The sequence below is a fragment of the Drosophila melanogaster genome, chromosome 3R, assembly GCF_000001215.4.
Source record: "Drosophila melanogaster chromosome 3R".
NCBI classification, from domain to species: Eukaryota; Metazoa; Arthropoda; class Insecta; order Diptera; family Drosophilidae; genus Drosophila; species Drosophila melanogaster.
The window spans coordinates 17,171,858-17,196,324 of NT_033777.3; the positions used below are offsets into that span (position 1 = coordinate 17,171,858).

At 39.5% G+C, this 24,467-nt stretch overlaps 1 protein-coding gene across 2 annotated transcripts in view; it reads right to left on the reverse strand.

Annotated features, from left to right (window-relative positions):
• Positions 1–24,467, reverse strand: part of Mur89F (Mucin related 89F) — a 49,136-nt gene that overhangs the window by 18,863 nt on the left and 5,806 nt on the right. For both annotated transcript variants that reach the window (NM_142354.2, NM_001275733.1), the window contains exons 2-3: positions 15,230–15,293; positions 8,643–8,684 (exon numbers count right to left, since the gene is read on the reverse strand). The gene's annotated coding sequence lies outside the window, so the exon portion shown is untranslated. The remainder of the gene's footprint in view (positions 1–8,642; positions 8,685–15,229; positions 15,294–24,467) is intronic.

Genomic DNA, 24,467 nt, shown 5'->3' on the forward strand with positions numbered 1-24,467 from the left:
TGCTTTGGCCCTCTCTCTATATATACAATATATATATATAGTAATATATAAGTTTGCGAATCGGAAAAGTCGGGCAGCCGGACAAAAACTGTCGACGACTTATGACAAAGCCAAAGGGGTGGGTGGGGTTGGGTTTTTCATAAGGGGATAAAGAAAAGGCAGTGCCTGCGTCACTGGCAGTGCATTTTCCTCTTTTCAAGTTTCAACTACTTGGGCGGCAAAGGAAAGTCATAATTGTTAATGGGCTTTTGGCTTAAACGAATTTTTACTGCGAAAATGCCTCTGCACAGCGAGTGTATAATACTGAATGCTGTTTAAGTTTTAATTAGATTTTTAATATCGCCGAATGTGAAATATGGCTGGCGCGGTAAGTTAGATTAAAAAACCTCCCTATGATGGATGTTAATTCATTTTTTTTTTGTGCGCAAATGCAGTATGATTTTTAATATTGAACCTATTTATTATCATATTTTTTGTTGTTTGCCGCTGATTGTGTCCTGTTGTTTTTTTTTTCTCTTTTAATGCACGCCCGGTTTAATGAGCCGGCTATTAAGGCGCACCATCATTACGCAATGTCAGTTGGCGCTTTTATCAATGTTTCCTGTCAGTTTCGAGAACTTTGCGCCGCGTCACGACGTCACGAGTGTCAGCGGCAGCGATTTTCATATTCACTCTGCATTTTTATCAGCCATTTGCCGACTCATTAAGCCAACGTCAATGCTCCGCCGACCACCTCCCATTATTTCCCCCGCGGGCCAGAGATCTGATTCTCCTTGATGATGGCTTGGCTGCATTTAAAAAACGTCATTGCCGATTGAGTTTTACATGCTTTTAATTGACGTCGTCATGTAATGAAATTTAATTCATACTGCTCGCCATTAATAGTAATTCATACTGATGGCAACGCTATCTCCGCCCAGCAGGAAGTCTAATATATATAACTGTTTCAATATTTAAAACTTTGTACTATAACTATTAACTTTAAACTCACAAACGTGAGAGAAGTGATATTCGTTTTGTGGTAGCTACAAGAAAAGTTACGTTTAAATAGTTTTAATACATTTAACAGCTGGTTAATTTGTAATTTTTCTCTGTGTAGAGAATCTATACCTCAACTTTACTCCAGACAAGTGGACATGAATATGCAGCACGTGAGCCGACGCTTGAGTGCGATGCATTTCGCACCCTTTTATAAGCATACATAACTATATATATTTATATATATTTAATGTAAAGTTTGCTATAGAATAATGTCAGACATCGAGCATGACAGTCGAGTGCCGGACAACTTGAAAATTGAAAAGCACTCATGTTGTCTATTAACTAGTTGTGTGATGTTATTTTAGCTTGTTCACATTTTCCGTTTGGAATTTTCATTTCAAGCCAACACGAATTGCACTATAATGTACGATATTAACTGGCAGGAGAAAAGTGGTCAAAAGCTCTAAAACTTTGCTGCGAAAAATTTTGAATATAGAGCTGATAATATCATAATTATAAACAACTTTCTTTAAAATTGATTGAATGCCATTATCTTGGCATTCTCATATTTCTATAACTTATCTTCTTTTTTAATTCAGAACTTTAATTAATCTCAATATGCATTAAAAAACGCACTCAGTTTCAGTAGCAAATGCAAATGAGAATGAAGCCAAAACAAGTTTTGTCCGATCAAATTAAGGCGAGATTAACAGCCAATTAATGCTTAAATTATTTAATGGCCAAACATTTTTCTGGCCATTTCGGACAATTCTGGTTGCGGGTTTTTAAAGTCGCGTGCCCGCAAAAATATATGTGTGTGTGTCTGAGTGGTATGCAAACAAAGTCGGGGGAATAAAATCGGCTGTCACGATTTCAATGAAAATTAAAAATCCCAGCATGCAGTGAAACGACGGCCAAAAGCATTTTAATTAAAGTCGACCAGCGTCACATAACGGTCTAAATTGTTGTTCGCACACCAAAAATATTAATTGACTTTTCCGCTGGCCGTCGCGACGAGGCGGCCGAAAACATCATTAACGCAAATATAATTACGTGACAATTCGATGCTTTGGCCCGGTCACAAATCGCAAATCAAAAAGCGAAATTAATTATACCCATCGCAGAACGCAGCGAAATCGAGGCGTGCTGAGCCTCCCAAGGGATCAATCAGTGCAAAGTCGCGAAGGTAAACAATGAAGCTCCGGCCTCGGCAATCCTGCAAACATCCTGCTCGGTCCACAATTCCCAGTGTGTCCAGTCAGGCGAGGTCTTTTGGCGGCGGAAAAAAGGGTCGCCGACGCTGTTTAACTTTGAAAAATTAAAATCCACTTGGGTACCCAGCCCGTAACCCCCGACCGTAACCCCTCGCCAAAAACCAACAGCAAAAAATACCAGTCCGCGGATAGTCTCGCATTTTTCAATGGCCAAATAATAAAGTCCCCAAATGTCAGTTGGGAGTTATAATCTGTTTGCCGCTTTTTCATGGTCGCCATTTGACTGCCTGGCAGTGAAAAAAGGGGTATATTCTGTATTTGGCTGAATACAGGATGGTAGAGCTCATAAAGATGACAACTTCATGGGTGGGATTATCTGCTTAATTGATAATAATAAATCGAGTGCTCCAACATATAGTTTGTTTATAATGAGAAGATAGTAAACTTGGCAGCTTTTACAAATGATGAGCTTAAAGTTAATCATTGCTCTAAAAAATCGTTTATATTGTGGAAAGCGCTTAGAACTTATGAATTAAAATTTGACTACTTTTTTCAAAATTATAGGGTATTTCCATAGTCGACTGTCTCATCTTGCTGTTCATTTGGTTCTTCTGACAACGTCGATTAAATGAAACGTAAATTTGCAGCAATTACGAGGGTAAATATGCATTAAAATAAATTTGCATTCAATTATTTTTTGGCACATCAAAGTCTGATGGATTCATCGAATTATCTTGGTGCGGATTTATCATTGTTATTCGTGTTTTTGATTTCTCCGTTCACCATAGACCCTAATTACCTGTCAAAACAATGGAAAATTAGATGCAAAACTTTGATGTTGTTTGCTGTTCTTGGGCCCTTTCAATAAACCAATTTGTTATTCGATTCGGCGAGGTGTTAATACTACAATGCAAAATTCTTTCGGTGACATCTCGTTTATCAACTTGAAGACATAATCTTCGAATTTGGTTTTGTCTGCATATCGGTGGCATTGTGTTGGCATTTTATGATAAATGGCTGGGAAATGTGGAAGCGGATTTCTGGCTTTTGTTTTTCCTTCTTTTTTTTTTGGTGTTTATGGTGCGGGTGTCGAGTGGAAAGCGGCTTACAAGTTGTTGATCTAAGTTTTGGCCAAAGGAAGAACGGAAACGGAAAGTGAAACATTGCCTTTGCTAACCTAATTTCCAGAGCTGTTATCCCGACTTTTTTCTATAAATAATATTCTCCGCTCCGCTCCGAACATGTGCCTCATTTTAAATAAACATTTAGCATTTTCTCTGTGCATTTTTCGGTTTCATTTCTTCTTGATATTCCTGGCCCTGTTTTGCATACATTTTCCCAGCGAATTAAAAAAGCGCACAGTTTTGTTGGAGATAAGCTACTCAAAGATTTACGACCATCTCTCTCTCTCGCAATGTTGTTGTTGCTGTGGGAAATTCGGTAGCTAAAATAGGGAAAAGTGGGAGGAAAGTTGGGCATAAACAAGGCCAAAGCGTTTCCAGCGATTTGGCGTGACAAATCCGGCACGATTTTGGAGCTATCCGTGACAGACGCAACTTTGTCGCAGATTTATATGCAATGTCAGTGGAAACGGTTTATCACTTTGGCCTAGGCCTGTTCGTACCTTTTTGATGATGGCAGCCCCAGCCCAGCATCGCAATCCTTGAAAGATCCCCGGAAACCCCACCGAGTTTTGGGCCAAAAGGTTGAAATTTTCCAAAGACAAATTCCCCGTAGATTTAGTGCAATTTCATTTACTTTTGTCTTCGCATTTAGTGAGATTTGTTAGCCAGTTGCTTAAGTCGCTTGTCAGATGGGATGGTTTTGGGATAAGTTGGGCTTTCATTTCACACAATATTTGATGGCCGAAAAAAAAGGTGGAAAACTCTAGACTCTTTTCTGAAGAATTTCTTGTGTTCTGATGCGGCGATTTTATTTTTAAATTGCCTTTGAACAAGTGCCGAGAGCGTTGTCCTTAACAACTCCTCCGGAAGTATGGGCATTTTTCCTCATCTCTGGACGGCTTTACTTCTCTGTATATCATTAGTGGGCTTAGAAAACTTTCTTTTGAGGGACAACACGAAAAACCGCTTGGACAAACTGCCCTCTCATTCAATCTTTCAGCATTGGCTGTTTAAACTTTTGGCAACAAGCTTAGGCAAATTTACAAATTCCTAATGATGAGCAATTTTAATTATATGCCCCAAAAGCCAACATATGTGCACTTGGCGAATTTTAATGAATGAACTTCAAAGCTTCATATTTAAATCAATAGTAAATAATAAATAAAATATAATACTAAAAAATAAATACAAAATAGTTGAATTTGCAAACATATTTACTTAAACGTTAACTCTGAGTTAAATGTTTAATTAATTGTTTCTTTTTTATAATTAATAGACCTATTAATTAATTCCTCCACTTATGAATATACTCTGAGTTTTCCTAATTAATCTTTAGGTTAGTAGGTTTTTCGCAGTGGGCTGATACTCATTATATTATCTGCTCATTCTGCCGTAGACCTTTTTGATGTCAATCACTCAGGCGCTTAAGGAGCTGTCATGCCCGACTACTTCCAATAGGAGTTCGCCTTCGAAGGCGCGGTGGTTGCGTCTCTGGCGGCGCCAAAAGAATTTAAATTAGCCAAGCCAACTGCCAATAGACGTGGCTGAAAAGTTACGCACTTGTCCTCGCCTGACTTTCCTAATGAATCATGAATTTCTCGCCATTATTGCTCCATTTTTTTTAGCTTCCCGTAGCTTTGTTTTGCTTGGCGTAATAAGCGTGAAACTTTTTGGCAGTCCAAAAAAAAAAAAAAAATGTTCTCTTGCTGATCTGCTCTGCATTTCAACCAATTAGTTGGCCTGTTTGTCTAGATTTTTTGTTTTGACCCAAAAATAGGACAAAAAAAAACATGCAAAACGAGTGCTGATTGACAGTCTGAGGCTCGAAATCGTTGCCAAGTGACGAGGGGCACGATTGGCGATAGAAACTCCAACTTGGCCTCGGCATCTGGCAAAGCTTGACTAATGCCTGATCTCTTTCGGTTCTTACACTGAAAATAAAACCCACCGACTCGAAGTGCTTAAGTAGTATAAATGAGCCTAGGAACATACTATTTTTCAAAGCCAATAAAAAATGTAATAAAATCTTGTACAGAAAACATAGCAATCAAATTAAGTTCGTTTTATTTCTCGGTGCACCTTTGATTTTTCTTCGCACACTCGGTTCTTTTTGTACCCTCTTAAATTGGGCAAAGTTTTTTCCGTCAGCGATTGAAGGACTTGTCCACGAACACGCCCCACACACTTAAACACTTACACACGCCCATTCAATTGTCGTCCTGAAGTTTTCCTGTCGCATTTGACGTGCGTTTTATATGTTCGTAGGTGTAAGTGCTGCCAAATGACAACTTACAACTTTGAGCAGGTATTTTTCGGGTAGCGTAGCTTCCGCCAAATTGAATGTAATTTTTTTGCAGCTTTTATCTTTATTTAATTTTAAATTCAGCCATTAAATATCGATATTATATAAGATCGAATTCTTTAGTTATGATTCCTTATGAATTAATTATCTCTTGGTTGCAAACTTAAATACCAGAGAAAAATGAAAAGGTTTTTTAAAACCATAATCCATTTATTTCGATTTAATCAATCAAAATCAATCAAGGTTTCCTTAACTCATTGTCAATGAACTGATCTTTGTTTCTTCGTGTCACCTTTAATTATTAGAACTAAGTCGAAGAAGTTGGCAAGGTGAAAGCCATCCAGACAATGGCCAAGTGATTTGCTTAACTGGGCGGATCCTTCACACTTCAACGAATTGACGGCAAGTGGATTAGGCCTGTTAATGATGGATATTCATTCTGATTTGGCGCGTCGAACTTCGAACGCTTCCGGAACCAAGCAGCCAAGAAGCCAATGTTTTTATGAGCCACCAGATTCCACCGAGAAGGTGACAGTTTTTGTCAAAATCGACATTACGTATGCGGAAATCGTTCGCGAACATGTTGGCTGACAAGCGATACGAATATATTGCCGTTTGCCTTTTGTCCTACCAGCACTTTGACGTGTGCTGCTGGTACAACAGGGCGTATGATTTTTATAAATGCCGTGTAGCTGTCGCAACAGGAGAACCAACTCACAAAAGGCAACCGAAATTTGGTCTTTTTTCTTTGCCGTCCCGTGAGTGTGTTTGAAATATATCCCGGGACCTTACACAACCAGTGGCAAATTGGTAGTATTACAATTAAAATATCTCATACTGAAAATAGCTTAGAACACTTTAGTAGATATTAAAAACGCAAATTAAAAGAAGTTCAAGACTCCCGTCGAATAATATTTATAAGCATTACTCTAATTGAATGTACATATAATCCTAGTAGCTTGACTTCAACTGTATGTACGTAGTGCGACGACTTGCTGTGCTTTTTTTCGTTTCCAAAATCAATCTGGGCCATGTTTGAATGAATTTTGCACGGCTTCTATTTTTTGCCATAGAGCTTCGCCCTCTGCCCCTAAGGAATTTCGTCAGCTGCCCAATCAATTGACTTTTGTGTGGGTGAGTTTGGCGTTTTGTCATGCTGCTTATTATAAAAAATACCAGGAAAACTGATTTGTCAAGGCCATAAAAATATTTGCTCTCATACAGCATTAAATGAGCATTTTTTCTTTATTGCACGTGTGTATATAGTTCCCATTGGATGATGGAGCTAATGCTTATAAATAGGGGGAAATAACATAATATGAAGATTGAAGGTTGGGTAAACTTTGGTGACTTGTCGGATTTTTTGATGTCTGCAGGGGAATGCTGTCGATTAACTTGATTATCACGATGAAGGGGCAAAGATTATTCGAGTGTCAGTTATTGGGAATGGACTAGAAGGCTGCTTGCTATTGAATAACGACAAACAGTAGGGAACTGAATGCCAAACTGATTGTTCATATTTGCCAACTATTTTTGCTATTTGCATTTTCAATCAATGTGCTGGCGATGAATGAAAACAATATCGGTATCAACAAACGACCCTGATATAGATATCTGAAATGTTGGGCAAACTCCCAGGACTATGCACTTGGGAAATAATTATTTCAGCCGGGGTGTGCGATAATATCTATTTAATGAATATTATAAGTTTAAACGTTTAGTTATATTTTTTTTTTTAATATTTTGCCACTGATGTAAGGTTTTTATTGAATTTAGTTATGTTTGGTTACTACTCCTTGTTTTGAATTCCTTAGAAAAATTTGATTTTCTGCATAGAAACAGTTTGTCTAAAATAAACCAACATAGTCCTGGACACCTTTACTATGTTGATGTTTTTCGAAGTGCAATCACAAAAACTGAATGGCAATGTGCAAAAGAAAAGCTTCAAGTTATGTTTGTTTGCTGAGCGCTGGAGAAAACTCTTCAAGCACGAATGCCCCACAGTCACACGTTCAAGATGCCGAGAGAGCAGGAGAATTTTCACTCGGCACCTGTCTTCAGGTGGGATGTGCTTCTGTTCTGTTGTCATATTTTCATCACACTTCAGGTGTGAAATAAACACACATGTGTGCATATAGCTTGGTTCCTTGAAGCTGAAGGAACTTCGTGCCGCCCGGAATATTTGCTCACAATCATTTTCCTGTTTTTTTTTTATGCGACTCAACAGCTTTATTTCGCCCGGACAAACTTTAACGTCAGTTGATGGTTAAATTCTTGGTCTCCCTTCACTTTGCACCGTTGGAAATTAGTTTGGGTTAAATTACTGCCTGGTCTGTGCTTTGCATAACTAATCATTGGATCTGGGCAGCGACTTAGAGCCAAGGACTGTGTCAAATTAAATGGAGAAACAATATACTCTTTATTATTATCAAGCCATCGATTAGCAGCTGTAGTGCGGGGTATATATACATATATTTAATTAAAAAGTTGTAGCCCAAACCAAAAGGAAGGGCAAATATTTGCATGGAGTTGTGTGTAATTCTACCAAACATTGCGTAAACACAATCAGCCACTTTGGTACACACACACACACACAGACAGAGGCTCACACGAACCCTCATCCAGACATAATATCCGTTTTCAATTGGAAGGAAAACCTATTAGAAATTATTTCCCTTCACTAAATATTTGCTCGATTGTGTGCGCATCTTTGTTATTGTTGTTAATGCCATTGTATTCAATGAAACGTTCCCAGAGCCAAAAAACATTTCCCATAATAATTGTCAGTCTGCTGCCCCTTACAATCACAATCCCTTTATTTGGTTAGATTTTAAGCCTTGAATTTTCGTGTCGGGTCAGCCTGCGTGTGTATGTTGGGCATACATGGCGTATGCGTATTGTTGACTTAGTTGATTGGCTTAAGGGCGTGACCTAACCAATGCTGGAAACAATAATTGTCCGAATTCCAGCTATTTGCTAGTTGCCTTAGTTGCCCCCTTCAATTAGCCCCAGATCTCTTACCTTTTGGGCCCGCAACCTTGGAAGTTCTTCAGTTTCCGACACCTGAAATATAAAGGAAATACACTGATGAGTTCTCGTCGTAAAATTACATGTTCCGTTTAATCAAGTGGCTTGCATTAGACACTGTTTGCTCGCAATTAATAACCAAATCAATGAATGGTATTTTCGTACACTACCTGCATTCTACCCTTTGGTATGCTTCAATTAATATAATTCTGGTTTGGTTTACGTTTTGCTTGTGGCCAAAAATCGAATTTTTCACCACAAATTTCTGGCTCAAAATGTGTACACTCTTCTTGGAAAGTTTTTCGCCTGTAAACTGCAGTTGGAATATCGCTTTTTCGGGGGCTTGCTTTGTTTTGGCCCATTTTTTGTGCCCGCTTGTTTATGAAGTGTCCAAAAGTGTGCGCTGGCCTGGCTGCCTGTTTGTTTGCCTTTCATGTTAATGGACTTTACGCGCACATGGACACTGGCAGACAGGAGCAGCAGAGCATCAGCGAGTTTTCGTGAACAGCGGTTCCCTTTTTTCCCTTTAGCAGCTAACTTTTTGTGGATGGAATACAGACATAGATAGGCATGCATGTATATGTGTAACTACACAAAAGAAACAGTTTATGAAATGCGAAACTATACCTTGATCCCTTACTCAAAATGGCTACATTGGAGCTCTTGGAGTCATAAAACAATAAAGTCATAGATACTTTATTAAAGAAGCCCAAGCCCAAAGGTCAAATTTTGTTCAGTGTACATATATGGGTGGCACAATATATGCATTGGGTTGCCTTGTTCGCCCAGCTGTTGCCGTTTGAATTTTTCGAAAAACTAACAGCGTTCGGTTTTTATCGATGGTTTATCGTTTAAAGTTTTCCATCAGCATAAATTCTGAAGCGTTTCATTCCAAGGCCTTGGGCAATGTTTCATTAGTTTGTGACGTGACAATGTTGCGTATACTTAATATTTATCTATGCGTCTTACGAGAATCGTAAATAACCACGAAGACACACACACACACACTCACGCGTGCAACATGCTGTTCGACAATTATTTGTGTTGCTGCAACACGCTAAATAAACACTTTTTTCGTTGGGCTGAGGGAGGGAACTGAGACACAAGTCAACATAAAAATGAAATACAAGGCAATAATATTTGCTCAACATGTGTGTGTGTTCCAGGGGTTGTTGCCATGCCACCCCCACATTTGTCTTGTTCGTGCCCGCATAAGTAGGCAACGATATGTGTTAGCTGCGAAAATGAATAAACTTTTTCCACCTTCGGCCATCCAAAGCTGCCTTTCATTTTCAACACCCCGTGCGATGCGATTTTTCCAATAAAATACTTTTCGAACTGCATCTCATTATGAATTATTAAAATTCTTTGCCCTCAAACTATGTGGCCTGCAGATGTTTCGCTTTTCGGTTTTAATGGGGCAGCGAAACTTTCGCAGAAACTGGAATAATAAAGCTTTCATATGCATATGAGTGTATATGTGGGAAGTACAAACATTAAACACGCAGCCATAGGTTTGGATCACCAGCCATCTGGCGCTATAATGAAATTTCTTTAATGCTCCGCTGGCACACATTTAGCCAGCGGTCAATTTTGGTGCAAATTCTGCACTCAGAAAAGAGCATAATTTATCTAATACATAAATATTTTTGCATGATTTATAGATAGATAATAAATATTATTGATATTAGAAATACATATTGTCTTAGAAATACCAAATGGGGGAATAAATTCACCCACGTTGGTAAGTAAATTGTTTCAAGTGTCAACGAACTGCAGTTTCTGGCACAATTTTTAATTAAAACGCACCAAATGGAGCTTATTTAAAAGTTGCGATGACCGACCAAAGGTGATGAGCAACGCAGCGACCTCGTTTTGGCTTCTGGATGGAGTTCGGGTATTAATTTGCTGACCTATGCGAGGGCGAAAGTTTGCCAACTCTGCCCGTTGATGCGTTGCTATAATGTCAAATGGATCGAAGTCCGAACGGGGACGGTGCAACCGTGCAAACAGCCAGGCGGAGTAGGATATAATAACGGTTATCCGGCAAACAGCGTGACAACTGTGTGCCATATAGCCCCCATACCATCCAAGCCATCCAATCCATCCAAGCCCCCTGGCTGAATGGACCATACATATTGCCATTTTCAGCGACCTATGCAATTCGCCGGCCTTGTTGACATTGTCCGGCAACTGTCATCGACTATCGGGTGAAAATATTAACAAATACTCCCCATATTTGGGACAACAAGAGTGCATATCCCCCGCTAACAGCATTTGGGATCATTGTGCATGGATCTGATGGCACGAAGGACATTGTTTTCTGGCCATGAGATTGAGGGCCTGGTTCAGCAAAAGGGTCCATCCCCATACGTTTGTAAATAAAGCTTTTTCTTCAAAACTATAAGGATTTAAAGTTCAAAAATGTAAATTTATTTCTCTCTACACGTGCTCAACCTGCTCAATTAAACCGGAAAAAGCTGAGTAGCAGGAAACCTATACTTCAATTAGGAAAAGCATTCAGTTAAAAATTTTGAAGCCCTTTGATCCTACAACAAAGTGAACTTTTCAGTTTACTTCAAGTGAATTTCACTAACTCCCTTACCAATCAAAAACAAAAAATAAAATCTATTTTTGTGGCTTTTTGCTTACTCATGCAGTCGGCTTTTTCATATGTTATACCTATCCGCCCTCTAGCTCTTCCGTTTTCCGTTTGAATTTTGTTAGATTTTATAAAGTGCAATTGCGTAAAATAAACTTGATATGTTTATATTTGTCTGTCATGCATTTATATCGGGGCTGGTGGCCTGTTTGTTATTTTTCAGTAACATTTTAAGCGGAATTGGAATAACTAAAAAAGCATGCGCAATAGATGTTTAAAATATGTTTTTTTTAACTCTGCATGAAGTTAAATTAAAGTCCTTTGATTATTTTTCTTTGGGACAAATTTAGTGTTCGTAATCGGCCAACAGAAATTAGAAGGGAAAAATAATTTCCATCTGCAGGAACTAGCTTTCCCAGTTCGATTACTTGCAATAAAATTAAGCAATCCAATCGAGTGTTTTATTGCCCTGGCAGAATGTTTATCATTGCCATTTTCCGACTGTCATTGCAATTAACAGACAATTTGATTGGATTTGCTTAGCATTTCATTGCATTCGGTTGTTTATTTTATTTCACATTTTGACAAATAGCAAATTATTTATTTTAAAGAAACTTATCCGAGCAGTCTCTGTTAAATTTAATTATTGCTGCATTTTTCAAGACCTCTTTCGTTTAAGAATTTGATATTTATGGAGTGTGGCAAAGCGCAGCGGAAGCGTCAAATTGAACGGAAATTGGCTTAAAAATGACAACAAAAATGCAACAATGGCGGCCAAAAACAATGCCAATTCAAGTTGTGTAGCCAAATATTGTACACGATAGCTGCTCTTTTTGATGCCCTTGTTCGCCGGACTATGTCACTCATATATATACATATGTATGTAGGAGCAATATCTATTCATGCGAAGTTTACTTTTTCGATTTTCATTCGGTTTTCATGGAGTTTTGAGCATCGTTTTTGCATTTATAATTTTTAGTTGCATTGTTCCTTCTGTACACACACAATTTCCTATTAAATATGGCAGCATTTTTACGTCTCGTTGATTATTTTCGCGGTTGGTTTTGTTTTGCATATATATTCTGCACATATATATGCTTTGGCGGCATTTCGTTGTTTTGGGTCCATTTTCCGCTTTGGCTTTTTAGTTGCGCTTCTGGTGGCCGCCCCGTGTGGTCAGTTTTTGCTGCTCTTTTGGCCGTGCTGGGCATTAACTTTTGCACGTTACAAGCTTAACATTGATTCTGCGGATACGCGCGCCATCCAGCCTCCTCCCATTTTCCCATATTCCCCTTTTTCCCGATTTCCCAGTTTTCCCCGAGTACATGTGCGCCGTGAGCCGTGTGTCCAGCTCTTCCGTAGGGCATCATTTGCACAAGAATTGCAAAAAATGTTCGCCGTCCGGCCGCCTGGCATTTGCAAAACAAAAAGTTAACTGTCATTTAGACCCCCTTCATGTTTGGCTTTTAAAATAACCAAAACGATGTTAGTGTTGTTTCTAAAATGATTTAACATTGCAAAATATATATTTTTAGCAATAAATTGGGAAAAATATATATTTTTAATTTTTTGAAATGTTAAAATGATGTTTTTAATTGTTATTTTATTGCTGGGTAAATCTAAAATCTTAAAATTGAATACAAATATATGTGTAAAGGGTATATTTTGACTCAATGTAATACTATTATTGTCATGATTTGATTTAGCAAAACAAAGCTGTGTGCAATAGCGTATGTGTGATATTTAAACTGGCTTATTGATTTCAAAAGCTAAGCCCTCATTCATTCAAAATTGCTGAGTCTGGCCAGAAAAATGGAATTAACAAAGTGTTTGGCTTGAAGTTGGCCAAATAAATCCCTTTGAAATATGCTCGACTCTTCTCGGCTCATTTGATGTTGGCACTCGCCGGGAATGCTTTTTTCGGAAACGGACTTCCGATCCTCTCCAATCGTCCTCCTATGTTTTTCAATAGCAAATACAATCCAGGCAGTTTCAATTGCCAGAAAAGCTTCAGCTCCACCAGCACATATGGATGCGCTTGGTTCCGTTTCCGGTTCTAAATATAGTTATTTCTGCACTGCTGCCAGCCATGGAGCTCTTTCAAGCACTTGAGCAGCATCAGCCACCTGACTGACTGCCAGTCCGTCCGTCAGTCTGGCATTCCGGCACTCAGTCCACGTCCACCTGGAGCCATTTCCAGTCCCGGCAGCAACTGTTTGCTTACCCACGGGTTTGTCGGCACGGAGCAAAATTGTATGTAGATTTCTAACCAGGTGGAAATTAGCACAACTAATTCGGATCGACTCCAAATGATGCGAAATGGTTTATAAAAATTTGCAGCAAAATATTGGCAATAAAAAAAAATGTTATGTCCTTTAATTCTTTAGATATTTTGGGACTCCAATATTGTGTTGCTGTATTCATTTATAATATATTGTGTCATTTACTTGTAAAGCTTATTAAGGGAGTTTGAATCTTTTTTATTTTAAGTTATATACTTTTAGAGTTTATTTAAAACATAAAAATTTTTTCCGAATGTAGATAGATATGCAACCCCATTCTTTATACGTATCTCACTGCACTGTGTGTATTTTTGTATGCAAATAAGCAAAATATTTTAACAGCAATGTTTTTTACGCTGTCGTCTGGGCGGCTGTTTGCCAATGACTTGTTGATTTTACAACTTTTCCAATTGAATGAGCTTGGAAGAAGGGGAGAACTCATGTTTGTGCCCGGAAGAAAAGTGATTTTCACTGTGACACTTTTTTTTTTATTTTCGATTATCGATGAAAACGTATGAGCTTAAATGCAAACTGTTTTCCTATTTGCACTCCAAACATATAATCCGAATGCAACTCAGTCCGCGAAGGAGTTATAAAAACATATTGGATTTTGACGAATATCAAAGGGGAGCACGTAGAGCGCCGTGAAATTCCGTCAGCTAAAAAGATGAATTGTAAATGTAAATAAATATCCAGATTGGCGACAGCATGCCCTCATTGCATCATTGTTGTACCGAAGCTTTAACCACAAGTGGGTGGGGTTTTGGGCCTCGTGGAATTTGCTTACACAAAGCATCACGTTTGGGAATCCCAAATAAAATTGAATGAGCAAAGTGGCGGAGAGAATAAATAATAAATAAATATTAGGAGTGCATCTGGGGGGAATGACACGATGGATGTCGATGGCGGATAGCTCTATTCCTCACTCGTGTTGTTGTCAACAACTTTTGGCACTTGACACTTAATGTGCATCATTGCGCAGCTGACAATTTCAAGCCATTTCCGTGGTGCCAGCCAAGTCACTGCCACCACATCTTCTTCCTCGACTTCTATTTCTATTTCAGTTTCCACTTCTGGCTGGGGCAAAGTTTCCACTGTTCAAGTTTTGCATGGCCATATAAAAATCGAATAACAAATTGCTCACAAAAGCAACTGCAACTTCAACTCCCGAGGATGGGGACATTTTCTGACATTTTTATGAGCAGCTGCAAAAGATTTCTGGCGTTCGTTAGATTTTTTCTCTGCACTTCCTTTCCTCAGACTTGTTTTCCACTAGCAAAATTTGTTGTGCGTGAAAAGTTCTCACAGGATGAAGATAGAACTTCTACATGTGACTGATGGTGAGCGTGATTTTCGGGTTTCCAAATGTCAGCCGCAGACTCACCGCTCTTCCTTCTGCTGATTGACAAACATTTTGTGGTTGCGTGAAATGTGAATGCGGGAAATTCAATTGAACGGCTGCCCTGGGAAATTCAGTTACCTTTTTGGCCAACACAACAGCTGTCGCTAATTTACAGCCAGGCAAAACTTTTCCACCTCCATATTGCCACATATATATCGCTCGAGTGGGCCCGAACTTTCAATTAAGCTCGAAAGGACACACACAAGTTGGCTCCTTCCACGACCATCGCATATTTCAATAAGTTTTCAAACTCAGAAGCGCCGCGCTAAAACAACATAATTCATACTTAACTCACCGAAACAGTTTCCCCCGAAAAGCGCCGCCCAAAAAGAAAACTGTGCAAAATGGCCAAGGGCTAGCTGCAATGAAAAATGGCAGAGCGAGAAATAAAATTGCATTAGTGGTGCATACACGGAGCAAAATCGATCGGGAAAATACATGTGCTTAAGCTAATGAACTTTATTATAAATAAAAAATATATCAACATACAAACTGTGATATCAATAAAATATAATTGAAGTTGTTGGATTCACAAGTAATGTTATTCTTATGAGTGGAGTTTACAGAGCAATCAAGAATGTAATTCGTATTTATTTATATATTTTTAGACATTTTCAAAATGATTTTATATTTTGAATCGTTTTTCTTGTCGATTTTATGGCGAATTCGAGTGTCCTTTCGAGTGTGCGTGTGCTATAAGTTCTGAAAGATGTAGCTGCGCCTCCTCATAAAACGAAATTAAATTTATGTACAGTTGCAAAGTTGCCAGCAAATGGCGGATGGGTGAGGGCATAAAACTTTCAAAGGCAGCCGGGAAGTGGATCTAAACACGCGGCCAGCCCATCCTGGCCGTAATTCAAAATTCGAGTGGCAGTCGCAGTTTCGGGCAGTAAGGCAACCGCCAAAGGCGCAGGATGCACGGGGCAGCACTGCATCCTGTTTTTTGTTGTGGGCGGGATCTGTTCACGCTTGTTTTCACTTGGCCAGCATTGTAGGCCTGTTCAACCCACTCATCGCCCCGCTTGCAACCCGTAAGACCCCCTGGAGTCGCGGGAAAACTTGTCCATGTTGCCCGCGGGAGTTTGCGGTGCTGGCCACCTTTGCTTGTCAGATGCTGCAGGCAAAAAGCTGGCAAATTCAGCAATCGCAGCAGCAACATCAATTGTCAGCTTCAGTCTTTAAGGCAATGAATTGAAGCACCTCCTGTAAAGCTCTTGCAATTTTGAGATTTCATTATTTAAGGCCAGTTCTATATAAAGCGTTCACGAACTATGTAAACTTTAAGGAAATCAAACAGTTCAGTCGTTCGTTTTAGAGAGAGAGCTATTCCAAGGGATTGCCTTTCATCTCAATCTCCTTCATTCCGCCAAACAATTGGTAGCATTCTTGGCAGTTTTAATTGAATTTCCTGTATCAATGCAGTATTAGGAGATCAACAAAAATAAAAGAGGACAGAATAAAATAAAAATGGCTGTTAACGCTTAAGATTTCATTTTTGCTCAGTCAGGGAAAACACACATTGTTGATTAAGCCCCCAGGAAATGTCCTTTTGCAACACAACTAAAATAACAGCTTAAAGCTGACCATTATTTGCAACAAATTGTTTAGTTTACAGCCAAATGCTGGTCATACAAGTGCATGTTATAACAATGTGAGTAAATACTCTAAACATAATTGCAAACAGAATGATAGCATAAATATATAGAATGATGACTGCAAAATGCTAACTAAATTTGTATTAATTATTGCTTTTTTTAATTGCATGTTTGGTATTATATAACTAAACGATATTCAACAGCTTCAAGTTTGGTCGATAAATTATATTTATTTGAGTATCGAAATGAACACAAAGTCCCTTTAGGTGCCACAACTGCAGGCGATTCAATGAAATACGGCCCGGCAGTTGGATATGTTCGGAATGGATATGAACACGTGCACTGAACATTGTATTGGTTGTTCTGGAAAAAAGAAGGACTCAAAGGAACAGGAGCATGAGTCCAGGACCAATTCGTGTGTGTAATTGCCAAAGGAGAGGACTACGGAGCCGTCTGTATGGGAATTATTGATAAATTCCAATGTATGCCAGTTGACAAACATGTTGTTGTTATTGGGTCCCTTAACCAACTCTCATCCAGGGACGTTTCAATTGTAATTACGTTTATTGCATTGCTTTGGCTTTTGGCTACGACTTTTTCCTGTTGTTTCCCCATTTCCCCATTCGCCCTTCTGTTGTTTGTATCATTGACTGACTTTCGTCTGGGACGAAGAGAACAAAAAATGAGTTTCAGTAGGCAATCTCGCAGATACGCATACGGATGCGGATGCGAATATGTACACTCACACAAGACACCAGATACACACACACGAACTGGCACGGCATATTTCTGAAATTTTGTGCATGCCATGTGTTCGACCAAGTATGCAACGTTCCATAATCGAAGACTGCGATTTTCACGTAGAAAAATCCAAAGAAAGTACTCGTACATAGGTGACCTAGGAAATGCACTGCATTCGCTGGCCAGCACAATGCAGAGCTTTGAATACTAAACAAGAGCCTTTAGTGAGTTGTAGAGGAATTTTATTTGGTCTCTTGAACCGCAATGACCCACACGACTTTGCAATGGAAATACAATTGGGGCAAGTCAGTTACATGACACTCCCTATACAGAAACAAAAAGTCGGGACTACATGCAATACTTTCAAATTATAGCTGCTAGCATAAATCACTTTTAAATTTTAAAGTTATTTGTCATCACTATACAAAGGTAGTTCTAATTATATAAAATTCTATTATATTGATATAATAGTCATTTTTTTTCAGTGCTTCCGTTCCAACTATAGCAAGGGTATGCGAGAAGCTTTCTTTTTCCTGCCGAAGGTCCTGGGAGCGGGCACCTTTTTGGCATGCAGGCCGCAAAACTATGCGAATGCGAATGTCTGTGCGTCTGGCTGCCATGTGGCATGCAGCAACAGTTTCCTGGACTTATGTGGGGGTCAAGAACTGGACTTGGCTAACTTCCGGTGCAGCTGTAGCTGGGATTCGTAATCCTCGGCAATCCCTACTCGGGATGAGATTGAATGCCTGCACTGAAATGTGAGGTAGCCGTGAATGCAGACTGTCAAACGGTTACAGGATACAAATATTTCGTGATGCCATTTTTTGATATGGACTGGCATGCATTTTCCATGGAACGATTTATGTCTTGAGCCCCCAGGTGTGTGCTGGGCAAATCAAAATGCTTTTAAAAATTTTATCTTTGCCTGGGCATAAAATTTTAATCTGGCTATATAATATATTTTGACAACTTGCTTGCGACAATGCCAGACGAATCAGAAAGTTTCTGCCGGGCCATTTGTGGAATTACATTTAAAAATCGTTTACTTTTGCATGAGTGCCCCCATTGGGGGACACGACCGCTTCTGGGGGGTCAGAGGGTGGCTGATGAGTGGGGGAGTTCTGGGTGTTTATGCTGCAATGTGTTGCAAACGCACGTAGCAATCGCATGGCACCGGAGCAATCCTTTTGGCCAACAACATTGTTTTTCTTCATTTTACTTAACATATGAAAAATAAATTCGTATACCGCACGCTCACACATTTATTTATATATACACGTAGCGGTTTCAAATGGTGTTGGTACACCAAGGAATATCCAGAAAAACATAACTAATTTGGTTATGGTGTTATGATGGGTTTAGCTTTTGAAACTTGTACGAAAATTAAGCGATGAATCTTTACATCTCAATGTGCGTTACAATAGAAAGACACTGGAAATGTTGATAACTTGTAGATGGTGTTAGTTGATTTTTGAATATATATACAATATTATTGATTGTTAAAGATATTTTTCTTCTGTTGGAATTTTATCTGGTAACTATGAAGTGGAAACCACTTCAGATGCAAACTCTTGGCCAAACTCTTGGCTCAAGTAAACGCCAGTGAAACAAAGGCGACCGGAAAAGAAAAAAAATGGTGAAAGAGCTTGAATCTGTTTGTTTGTGTTTGTCAGCAAATTGTGTGTGAAGATGTCAACAAGCTAGTTAACTGCATTTGATCTGCACTTTGCGTGGAACACAAACACAAACCCCCATCTTTTGGTGTGTGGGAATCTATTATTGCTGAAGCACATTTTCGCTTTGCAGTTATGTTAGTTTTTCTTGGTTTTCACAATTTTCCCGGCGCTTTTTTCTCTGCTCGCCAGCGCTCACGTCGCTTAATACTTGGCTTCATGACGATAGTTTTCCTCGCACTCCTCTTGGGTTTTTGTCTTTCGGTCGGGAAATGTTGTCAAAATGACAGAACATTTTGCTGAAGTTTAAGTAGCATGAAGTGGGGAAATGGGTGAAACCCCCACGCATGTGTGCGTTTTGTTTGGCAGGACTTGACACGCCCTGTCATTTCCACAGAATTTTCCATGGCCTCCCCCTTACCACAGAATTGCCTGAAATACCAACACAGAAATGGGCTAGATTTCGAGCTGCTCTTGAATACAAACGTACGTGTACATAATATTCCATTCAATTATTTGAATACATTTAAATCCCAAGTCGGTTTGAATTTACCGTCTAATTCGGCAAACACACTCCAATTCCATCTTTATGCTCTTAAATGATATTTGCCTCAATTAAAAGTCCAGAATGGCAGTGAACAGAACATGTATGCTATATTTATATCCATAAATTGAAATAGAAACGCACTCGACTTTTAAAAGTCAAATGCCTGCAAAGTGTGTGCGTGTGTGAAACGTGTGCCAAAAGCCAAAAATTATTGCTCCCCAAAAAGGAGATTTTTGACCGAAATAAATTTCGAATGCAAAACTATTTAATAAGCATCAGACTGGCCAACCATAAATAAATAAAGGCATGAAAATTGCATGCTCAAAAATACAGTGAGCACTATTAGCACTTAAGGCTGAATTGAACAACAATTGTTAAATATAGTTTCAGTTTATGTATACTCCGTATGAATAATTTATATGATTAATGAGTGGGCTTTTAATACTAAGAGCAAAAAAAAAAAAACAAAAGAACGTGTTCAAACTTTTCGAACAAGAGTCAGTTGGCGGATTTAAGCAAATATCCACTGTATTTGCATAAATTCATGTGCTCTTGCTGTGGAGTAAAACAAATGTGATGTTGTACTTTAAGTTAAAGCTTTTAATTGCTTTGTTTTTGCAAGCATGAGTTATAACAGAGCGGAGAACAAGAAAAAACAAAGCCTAAACGGAAGTGTCAGTGGACCACTGCTACTCCGATGTCTGCCCAACTGAGCCGGCCAACAACAAGCTGTTTGTTATGCCCTTGTCCCTTCCCTCCACTCACCAACCCTTTTTAACCATTTCTAGTTGGCCAAGATGGGCAGCAGAATTGTATGCGGCAAAAAAAAAAAATAGTTATCAGTTAAATACATTTTACTAAGACAGAAATTGAAGTACTAAGTTAGCAGGATCGCAGAAAACTATTTCAAGACTATCTATTATTCATTAATGTTTATATATTGAATATCTATGATACTAGCACATCTTATTTCTCTGAGTGCATGGTCGCTCTTTCGGTTGTAATGAATACGGTCTCGTTAGATTTTTGGCGTGGTTTGGGAGGCGGTTCAGACGACTTATTTATGCTTACGAGAGTGAGCTCGTTCGTCTGCCGTTGTCCAGCTGTCCGTCTGATTTGCATCTTTTCTGCATGCATCCAGACACAGACGCACACTAATGCACAGCAAACACACACACAGCTGGAGCAGCAATTATTGCATTTATGAAATTCAGCTGCTGCTTCTGCTGCTGCAGCTACTTCACAGACACTCGTCGGCTTTAGTATGTGCCTTTCGGATTCAGAGCTTTGGACACAGGGTTTTCCTCCGACTTCTTTTTACTGCTTTCATACGCTTTCTTTGGGTATCACATCTGCAAGTCGATATTGCGACAGCATCAGTCTTATCATTTTCAGTTAAGGGGTCTAATCATGTCTTAGGGGATACAATTTCTGGACTTTAGCTTTGTACTATCTTTTTTGATAGATTGAGCATTCAAAGGGTTGAGCTTTAGAATAAAAGTAACAATTATTGCTTCAGAATAAACCTTATAATCTTATAATAAATTTAATTTTAACAGGATTTTATAAAAATACGATTTTATAAGAAATACTAAATGCCCAAAAGGGTATGCATTTGATTCCTGACTTCGATTCAGGAGACTGTTGTTAAATTTCGGGAATGCGATTCGCATGGGAATGTGCTTCTTCGGCCACAGCATTGGCAATTATCATTGGCCCAGTCCCCAATCCGCTCAGAAGCACCCAAGCCCAAACCCCAATACGAATCCGAGTCCACGCCCATTGGAAACCAGCCACTCCCCGCTCCTCGCTGGCCCATTCAGTTTGCGGCTTGGACTTGCGGCAGACAACCCGATGGCCCCCACTTTTCCCCTCTTTAGTTGAGCGGCCCTTGGCCGGGGTCATAATTTCTGAAATGTTTTGACTTGCATTTGCCTTTTATGCTGATTTACTGGCTGTTGTGGTTTTGTGACAAATCTGTTTTGCTCACTTCTGATGTGATTCTCATTCTTCTGCAGCGCCAGAAGCCCGAAGCCCCAAGCTCGATGTCCGATGCCCGATGGCCGAGGCCCCCATTTCCCCTCGATGTGCGGCTTAAATCTGCCAAAAAGTTTTATTTCAAGCAATTTAGTTTTGCATTTGTTTGACTTGCTTAATTTGCATACATGTATTTGGGCCATTTCGGTGGCGGGTGTTAAGGCAGATTGTGTAAGGGCGGAACAATTTAGGCCGCAGTCATTAGGCATAAATCAGTGTCTGTGGAACTCATTAAATCACGCGGCATGCAATGGAGAGGCGTGGCTCATGGCCTAGGCTCAAAAACGCCCCTAGGATGTATATATATATTTTTTTGCTGGTTTATTGTGGGCTCAGGAGCAGTCCCTTTGATCTCTGACTTGGGTGAGTTTTTGAGTTGTGTATCAAGAAAAGCAAAAGTTGCACAGAAAGAAAAGAATATATGATTGTTAAACTAATTTTAATAGATCAAGTATCTACCCGGAACAGCCAAGATAGCTCAGATACATTCAGTTATAACTGAACCTATTTCTTGAGACCTCAATACAATATCTTTAGAGCATTTTTTCTTTACATGACGATTCTCTTTAAGTTCCCTTGAGCATCGGCATTTAATTCAATTTTAGCCATCCACACCTGATGCTGGCCGGACAATAAAAGCCTTAGCAAATCGCTTTGGACGCTGCTAATTTATTGGCCAGGCTTTAATGATGATGATGGAGCCCGAGTTGGTCTTAAAGAGGGGAATGTAACAATGCAACGAAGCCCTGTCCCTAAGGGCATCACGTAGACCATCCAGGTGCTCCTCAAGGTCGTATTTGCCCTTCTGTCGTTGCAATCTCATCGCGGTCATAATAAATTTATGCAGGTACAGCCTTTGCTCCTCTGGTCCATCGGTTCGGTTCGCTTCGGTTCTGTTCTGTTTTTCTGTTTTTCAGCTTTTCAGTTTTCAGTTTCCCGGCTCTGAAGAAGTTATAAAAGCCATAGCCTGCGTGTGCGATGGGTGTTAATGCCAGCAAATTGCCGGCGGGTAATTGTCGTTGTCGGTAATTGTGTCCATGTGGTCTAAGAGTTGTCTCGGCCGGTTCCCCTTTTCCTTTTACCACTACAATGTGGCTCATTTGTGCAGCAAAAGAGGTTGCAATTTCGTTAGCGTTTTCAGGAGCCGGGGACAAATCATTGCCATCGGGCCAGAAGTAATTGGTCGCTTCGGACTGCACCCCAAAAATCCACTTCGCAGAGACTGATGGTATTGTCATAATTGCGGTCGAGGCATCGGTCTTTGCATTTTAAGCCCCTAAGTATTTACACATCGTTAACTCTGAATTACTCGGGCTATAGGAATATATATATATCGAGTGGTCAGTAAGAGACCGATTCTTCGGGTATTTTTTGTGTCATCTATTTTTCTTGTGGCTGCCAACATTCCAACGTAGATTTAATAGCATATTTTATACCGTCTCTTCTCTATCCTTTCATGTCATGGTTGAGGTTTTTTGTGTAATGAAACCGCAATTTTATGACCCATGGCCTTGCATATTCTTGGGCGATTTAAAGCGCTTTTAAATCCCATAGTTTTGCATTGATTTCTCTTTTATATGATTTCCAACTTTGCCAGCCAGCCAGCCAGCTAGCATTCAGCCTTCACTACTCTTTTTGCCACGCTCTTTATGGGATATATTTTTTAATAACATTTTTTACTGACCATATATGGGTGTTTCACAGTGTGTGTTTGTGGAAAATCGGAATTTGTGGCATCTGCGCCCTTGTGTCCTTTCAGCCCCCCGTTTCCCAGTAGTTATGTGCGTTTTATTATGTCAACATTGGACCATTGTTCATTGGGGAGCTCACTGGGATCATCATGGCAGGATTTTGGGATGAGGGCGTGGCGCCGCTCCCCTCGTCTGTGTTTTTCTGCTATTTTTGCGAATGTTCCAGGCTTTTAGCTTTGATATATTTGTTAGTCTGACCATAAGCTTTGTGTAATAAAATTGTTGCATTTTGAGCCCGTAATTGTTCGTTGGTGATGGAGTGCATTTTGATGAGGAAGATATTAAATTGGACAAAAAAAAAAGGATTTTAAGGGTGTCATGACTTAATCAATTGTAATAAAAAATCTTCATCTAAATATCTCTGAGAGCCAATTTCCTTGCCCATACTCCCTTATTTACACATCATGCCGGAAATTAAAAGTCTCCTTAATCTGTATGTTTTTCTAGATCCCAAACGATCCATTTGTTTGGTCACTCATGTCGGTGGACATAAATCCGAATGGGGCTGTGACAGAACAGAAATCAAGCTTATCGGCCGACTGCCAAAGTCTCCATTACCACCTGTGCCACGCCCACCCCCAGCCAAACCGCCCCCTTTGTAAGCCAGTGCAAAAAGTAACAAACAAACAAATGGAAGAATCGAGTAACTTAAATGTCATGCTGAGGGAAAACATGAGCAAATCTGCAATTTGTTTTATGTAATAGATTAAACTCTGCTTCAGCTTTTTTACACAGACCAAAAAAACTATTAGGCAATTATCTTTCTTGAAGATAATAAAAATTAGTGCGACAACTTGATATTAAAATTGTAATTAACCTGTGAGAGCTAAGAACTAAGTCGTTTCAAACTTTTAGATGCTTAATCGAACTGATTGCACATAATTTATCTTACGGAATCATCCTTGAAGTAAAATGTTCTTGCGTAATTTACTTGGCCTTTTTTACCAGCGGTGTATCCGTGCGGATGAGTCCAAGTCCTGACCCAGGCCAACTGCCAACTGGCAATGGCACCAACTTCTCCACCGCCTCCGCCCAAATGAAATTGAAGAAAATTGCATTTGCACGAGAGACAATTTCGAAACAATTGCAAAACTGTTTGACATGCCGCCTCCAACTCTCCGCCGCCGGATTCCACCTGGATCTGCCCGATTCCGATGCCGATGCCGATTCGCAACCTGTGCGATGCTGC